Genomic DNA, 8,098 nt, shown 5'->3' on the forward strand with positions numbered 1-8,098 from the left:
ATGCACGGGCCATTTTTCCAGGAAAAATCTAAAGATCCTAAAATTTCTGTTTCAATGGATTAAGGAGTGAACATGTGACAGAATTTTAAAGTTCTTTAGGAATTTTTATATGATTTTCAATTAATTTCGAATTTTCCATGGATTTTATCAATTTTAAGCATATGAGCGGTTTTACAAGTGAAATTGTTGCAAATAAATTCGAAATGATTTGAAATTTCTACAGCAGCAAGATGAAAATGTATGTAGCTTACAGGATGAGTTTTGCATATTTTTACATTAAATTCACATTTAATCTTGATTAAACCATTAAATGTCCAGATTGCACAATTAACACATAAACTAGTAGAAATATAACTCTAAATTCTATGAAATTTCTACAGAAATACTATATGAATCAAAATAGCATGCAGTGAGATTTTCATGAATTTTAGAAATTATTTACTACCAATTTCGGATTTTACAATTTCCAGACCAGATTATAAATTAACACTACATCCCATATTAAAGCAGATCCAAATCATACGAAAATTTTACAGTAACAAGTAATATGGAAGATAAGACTACTGTAAAAATTTTATGAATTTTAATGATGATCTGATGTTAGTAAAAATTCTCCTAAAATCTGATAAGTTTCAAAGAAAATATTAAATAATAGACCAAATAAACTCCAAAAATCTTTACAAATTCATGGTAAAATGAATCAGTAACATATTATTTTCCCACGAAATTTCATTAATTTTAGAATCTGTTTGGTATATAATTTAATTTTTCTTCGTCAAAAGATGTTTTTTGAAGAGTTTTCCATTTTTAAAACACAATTTGCGGAAAAAATCAGAAAAATTCGGAAAAATACAGAAATATTTTGAGAACAATGCACCTACCTGTGGTGAAGATCTCCGCCCAATCAAAAAAAATATAAAAAATCCTGCCGCCGCCGATCCGCTCCGCCGTCTTTCGCTTTCTCTGGAGTGTTTAGAGGGAGTGGTTGAGGGAGTGAAGAGATAATGGAAGAAGAATATTAGGGAGAGGGATGGAAGAATATATTGAGGAAAGGGATTGGAGGGAGTGATTAGAAGAGATAATGGAAGAGAAAGAGATAATGGAAGATAAATTTCTTTTTTTTTCTTTCCTCTTATGGATGGGAAGGGAGATATATATAGGGAGAGAAAGAGAGAGAGAGAGATATGTTGGTGGAGAGCTCATCATGTTGTCCCTATTAGTGGAGAATCCATCATTATTGTTCTTAGTGGAGGGCCCATCATGTTTCTTAGTGGAGAGTCCATCATTATTGCTCTTAGTGGAGGGCCCATCATGTTTCTTAGTGGAGAGTCCATCATTATTGCTCTTAGTGGAGGGCCCATCATGTTTCTTAGTGGAGAGTCCATCATTATTGCTCTTAGTGGAGGGCCCATCATGTTGTCTTAGTGGAGAGCTACCATCATTGCTCTTCATAAGAGGCCTCACAAGAGGCCCCACTGAGGCCCCACAACGCGGGCCCCACAATGTGGGCCCTCGGTTGATTCGATTTTAAACAAATGTTCAATGCGGGCCCACCAAACGAGTCCAAATTTAATCAAAATGCATCATGCGGCCCCACCAAATGGGTCCAACTTTCTCGATCCAAATTTAATCGAAGCACCCAATGCGGGCCCACCAAACGGGTCCCAATTCTCTCTGGTTTAGATTTTTCTGAATAATCCTTCTCAACATTTAGCGGGAAAATACGAAACACGACGGAAACGACCAAAAATATTTAGAAATGTAACAAACGGATGCGGGAAAGAAAGACATTGGAAAACCGACGGAAAACAAACCCTAATTTCTTTATCGATTAAGGTAGAGCAAAATGGGGTGTCTACAGGATGCAACCCAAAGATGAAACTTGTCAGCCTTAGAGCCATTGGTATTCCTTAGATTTTAGGAGTTAGAAACCTTTAAAGAATTGAAAATCATTGACTTCACAATCTAGGTTAATCAAACCCATATTTTTGGAACCGTCGGATAACGATACCACCTCGTAGGAACCCTTAGAGCTGATTAGGAATACTTACGTTACGTTGTGTTCTAGGTTTTTGGGTGTCCTAGAGTTAGGGAGTTTAGCCTCATCACGATCAATTGCTATTATTAGCAATTGAGTCATAGATCTAGTTACACTAGTTACATTTTTTCTTTCCATATGACAAGCCTAGTTACCTAGGATGTAGGTTCACTTGCATTAGTCTAAGGGAGTGTTTTGCATTTAGATATGACCATATAGCATCTTAGATGAAGTCCTAAGATAATAAAAGCTACTCAACTTGAATCAAATAACCTGTTTTCAACTGTTAAAACAGTCCTTCCAGTCTAGATTGGGGTCCTAGATGTTTACGCATATAACTTAGTTTAGGCATCGAACTACGTCGACTCTGATCCCAGTGAGGCTTTCGTACGTAGGCAGCTTGGATGTTTGGATGACATTCCTCGCACTAGTCGGCCCCACACACAATCAATGGGGTTTTTAGGGTAGTTTTTTATTTCTTCTCATTTAAAATCCTAAATTAAATTAATTAAATCACTTAGGATTTTCCCCAAATTAGAATTTTAGGAGAACTTTCACATAGATTGAATATCAATAAATCAAGAAAATCAAGATACACATTTAGGAACCACATTGAAATTAGATCATCTAGGATATATGTCACATAGTTTGCACATCAAGAGAGTTTAAATGGGCATTTTAAAAGAAATTTAAATGAGTTAATCTATGAAATTGAAGACCGGATTATAGAGCAAGAATAGTGCATATGTTGGTAATCTGCCATACCTTCCATTCTCGTAATCAGGTAACAAATCTAGATTTCTGGTATCGCAGATCATTGCAGTGTCACTTATGGGTCCTAAGTCCCTTACCTAGGTAACGACTCTAGTCATTCTCTTTTACATGAAATTCAGATTTCTTTTGTGATCCCAAGTTCACCGACAATATGATTTATATCATTAATAAAAAGAACATGCCATTCGCGTGGGAACGAGAGACCAAGAGGGGGAAGCGGTTCGCGCCGCCCCTCTCAGGAGATCGGGTCCCACACATATGTCTACTATCTATTCAAAAAAAGAATTCGAATTTAATTCAAAACTATTATTGGTGCTAATGCGAACCAAATTTGAAGAGAGGAGTGCAATGCCACTTACAGAGATTGGGAGGTACCCTCTAAGGCTCCAGAGTTCGTACAAGTCATCTGCAATTACCCTAGTGCCATCGTTGCAGGTAACGACTTCTAAACTGCATAATCTTAGTGCCGCTAAAATTGCTACACACTCGCATTACCGTGAGAAATAAATCTATGTGCTACAACCTTGCATTTACGTACTTTTTATTATACTTTATGAGCTTCTGAATAGCTGCGCTTCGCCTACCCCCTCTCTTCTTCGCCTTGAGGGCTCGCTTCCCCTTCTTGGGGCCTGCCTTCGTCTCCTGCTCATCGGTTTGAGGTTCCACGTCAAAGGGTGATTGTTTGAACCTGCTTGTAGCCCTCGTCCTTCTCCGTTTCACTTCCTTTTCAATACTACCCATAGGAGGTGCTTCGGCCTGCTTCCTCTACAGAGGGCTGTCCTTAATGTTGATAATGAATGGTGTGCTCTCAACCTCTAGAGGACTGTCATTAATGGTGACAGCCACCGTTTCCAAGACATCTGGAACTTATAGAGGACTGTTTGTAATGGTGAGAGCCACCTTCTTCAACACATCTTTAATCTCCATCCCCACTACATCCTCCAAAACACCACTTCGAGCCTCCTCCAACACATCACCATCCTTCTCCTCCAAAACACTGCCACTCTCCTTCCCCATTACACCAACTGTCTCCTCCTCCAATGCACCAACTCTTTCTTCTATTACTTCTTCACCCTCTCCCTCTCTTTTACGAAAGCTTCCTTAACTTTCCTAAATTCTTCAGTCTCCTTCCTAAAGGAAGCTTTCTCTTCTTCAAAATCCTCCCTCTCTTTTATCAGCTCATCTTTTCTCTTTTCTACTTGTTCCCTCTCCGTTGCTACCTCCTCCCTCTCCTTCCTATTTCCTCCCTCGCCTTCCTTATGTCCTCCCTCTCCTTCATTCTCTCCTCTCCTCTCTCTCATTCGTTAACTCCTCTATCTCCTTTCTTAGCTCATCTCCTTTACTATTTCGTCCTCTCTCGCATGAGGATCATTAAAGTCACCACTACTAATTGAGTCGTCTTCTCTCTCATTTTCTGGTCTCTCGGGTGGGTTGGCAAATGCAGGGGTCGTAGGGGAATGCGTCAACGATAGAAGCCCCTCTAACGAACCCGACTCATCATCCTTCTGCCATACAGAAAGAGTAAATAATAAAAGGACAGTAAGGAGAGAAATAAGCGATGAAATACCGTGATTACAATATAAAGTGCATTACCTGGTAGCTTGAGGGCAGGTACCGTAATTCCTCCCCATCCGGAGTTAATAAGACGACCACCGAATGATTCCAATAACCGATTATCATTGTCTAACCTCTTTTAAAAACAACAATTAATGAACAATCTATGTTGGTTATGTCTCACCTCATGTCCACCGATGCTTTTTTTTTATCGATTGATACTTCGGCCACTCCTCCTCCGACCCAGACTTAGTAATCCAGTCCCACTTTAGGAGACGTAGTCGGCCTTCTGGATTCTTTGGAACCTATAATTTGGTATGCTCATAGAGCCACACCTGCATAATACACCTAATCGTCATATAACTAGCGAACATATAATAAACTACATATAATGATTTAAAGAAGTTGAAATGACACCTGTAGACACCCCATTTTGACCAGGCCCTAATTCCCAAAATCGAATAAAAATCTTGAAATCGAGTAAAGTTCCTAAACCCTTGGATCTCAAAAACAATTCCCTGATGTCCTAAAGCCGCACTTCAACTTTAAAAATTGAAGAGCCGAACCCAAAATGCAAAAGACCCCGACAAATCTTCATTTGCAGATTATTGTCGAAACCTTTGTGAGCCCAAATGATTCCCCGAAATTCACAAAATTTACCAAATATCCCGGAGCTTTGGTACTGCCTCCCCCTAAATTTCCGAGTTCCGAGGCTTAATTGTGAGACCTGTGAATGCTTGTTGTTTCTGAGTGCGTCTCTGCAAATTTTCAAAGAAAATGGACAAAGAAGTTGAGAAAAGACAAGCTGAGAATGTGCGAATATCGAGACATAGTGGTGCTAGTTAGGCAAGACAATAGGGCTTAAAATATGGTAGTGCTGATACCATTTCAAAAGATAAAAGGAGTAGGGGCAAAAATGCCATTTCCCCTTAAAAGAAGGTCGATTAGGGCTTAAAAAAGGAGCAGAGCCTCATTTTGAGAGGGAGGGGTTTTTCTTGAAAAAAAGAAAAAAAAGAGTAGCAGAGGGAGAGAGCCGCCGATTCGATCATCGCCATCCCCATCTTCATCGGAGCTCCGACCTCGCCCCTCCACCATCCTCCACCTCCATCTCCACCCCAACACCACCCTTCGAAAACCCTCTTCCACCCTCATCTTCACCTTCCTCAACCCCCAAAACCTAACCCCATTTTCTGCACCTCCAAAACCGAAACCCACCTCCACCTCCACCGAACCACCACCACCACCAACCTTCACAAAACCCTCCTCATCTTCACCTTCCTCAACCCCCAAAACCTAAACCCATTTTCTGCACCTCCAAAACCGAAACCCACCTCCACCGAACCACCGAACCACCACCCTTCACAAAACCCTTCTCATCTTCACCTTCTTCAACTCTCAAAACCTAAACCCATTTTCTGCACCTCCAAAACCGAAACCCACCTCCACCGAACCACCACCACTACCACCCTTCACAAAACCCTCCTCATCTTCACCTTCCTCAACCCCCAAAACCGAAACCCATTTTATGCACCTCCAAAAACCGAAACCCATTTTCTGCACCTCCAAAAACCGAAACCCACCTCCACCGAACCACCATCACCACCACCCTTCACAAAACCCTCCTCCACCTTTATCTTCCTCAACCCCCAAAACCGAAACCCATCTCCACCCCAAACCCACTTCGAAAACCCTCTTCCAAGCCGCCATCCCCTCCACCTCATCTCCAACTTCTTCTCCTCCATTTTTTTTTAAAAAAAAAGAAAAAACACAGAGCAATAGATAGAAAAGAGAGAGAGAGAGAGAGAGAGAGAGAGAGAGAGAGAGAGGGAGGGATTTTGCAGGTTCTCTTCTCCGGCGATCTCGCTGGTGTCGGATTCCCACCTCCGCCATTGCCGCCCACCTTCAATCTTTTTCCCTCTTCCCTCCTACCTTTGCTACCTACTCAAACCCATCTCACCTTCTTCCAGGTAAAACCCATTTTTGTCATTTTTACTACCTGCATTTTCACCATTTTTTGGCAATCTGACAATCACCGACACTCTGTTTCATTGCAAGCGTAATTCCCTGCATTCTGTAGGTATGATCCATTCCCTCAAGCTTCTGCATTTTATTCCCTTTTAATTTTTAGTGTTTATGGTGCTGCTGTGTGTATTTACTTGTTCTTGAAATGTTATGCTTGCTCTGATAGCATGAGTTAGACCTGTCATCACAATTTATGGGGTTTATAAGAGGACGTGTCTTGATGCTTTTATTTCAATTTGAATATTTTGAGTTTTTAATCTTGGAGTCTATCGTTGCTTCTTGATCAGAGATTTGATTTCATTGATTTCTCATGTCAGCAAGCGATTTCTAAGACTGAAATTTATATGTAGGCCTACTTCTCCCTGTATTTGTGTATAAAATTGTGGTTCAAACGCTTGGGTTTGTTCGACGCTGCACTGCTATGATTATGTGGGATCCGATCCTGCGAGAGGGGTGGGGCGTGAGCCGACACGCTCTCTCTTGGTCTCTCGTACCCGCGCGATTGGCGTGTGCATTTTATGATTGATTTTAATTCATCTTTTATGTGAACTTGGGATCACTAAGGCAATCCGAATTCTACACAAAAGAGAATGACAGAGTCGCCACCTAGATGTGGGATCTAGGACCCATAACTAACCAGAAATCTAAACTCGCTACCTGGTTACGAGAATGGAAGGTATGGGGAGTTATCCACCACATGCACCATTCCTGCCCGATAATCGGTCTTCGATTCCAAAAGCTAACTCTTTTAAATTTATTTTAAATGGCTCATTCAACTCTATGTTAATGTGCGAACTAAGTGACATGCATCCTATGATCTAATTTCAGTGTGAATCCTAAATGTGTATCTTGATTACTTTATTTGTTTGAATTCAATCTAAGTGAAAGTTCTCCTAAAATTCTAATTTCATGGAAAATCCTAAGTGATTTGATTAAGCATTTACAAGGAAATTAATATACAAAACACCACAATTTGTTGTAGTGCCGACTCGCGGTTGGTATGCCATCAGACATCCAAGCTGCCTACGTACCCAAGCCTCACTGGGATCAGAGTCGACCAGGTAAAACCCATTTTTGTCATTTTTACTACCTGCATTTTCGCCATTTTTTGGCAATCTGGCAATCACCGACACTCTGTTTCATTGCAAGCGTAATTCCCTGCATTCTGTAGGTATGATCGATTCCCTCAAGCTTCTGCATTTTATTCCCTTTTAATTTTTAGTGTTTATGGTGCTGCTGTGTGTATTTACTTGTTCTTGAAATGTTATGCTTGCTCTGATAGCATGAGTTAGACCTGTCATCACAATTTATGGGGTTTAGAAGAGGACATGTCTTGATGCTTTTATTTCAATTTGAATATTTTGAGTTCTCAATCTTGGAGTCTATCGTTGCTTCTTGATCAGAGATTCGATTTCATTGATTTCTCATGTCAGCTAGCGATTTCTAAGACTGAAATTTATATGTAGGCTTACTTCTCCCTGTATTTGTGTATAAAATTGTGGTTCAAACGCTTGGGTTTGTTCGACGCTGCACTGCTATGATCATAAGAATTGCAAAGGTCGAGACTTCATTTCTGGGTTCATTTTATTTTGATTCTGAAATTCCCTACGCACATTCTTATGATTTGAGGGCAGAATTTATTCCTTGCTCACAGCTTTCATTCAAACAGCCTTAATTGCTAGTGTGAGTACGAGCTTGAAGATGGATAAT

The sequence above is a fragment of the Tasmannia lanceolata genome, unplaced genomic scaffold (genome assembly GCF_043159265.1).
Source record: "Tasmannia lanceolata isolate RefF3 unplaced genomic scaffold, GAP_Taslan_0.1 ptg000012l, whole genome shotgun sequence".
Taxonomy (NCBI): Eukaryota; Viridiplantae; Streptophyta; class Magnoliopsida; order Canellales; family Winteraceae; genus Tasmannia; species Tasmannia lanceolata.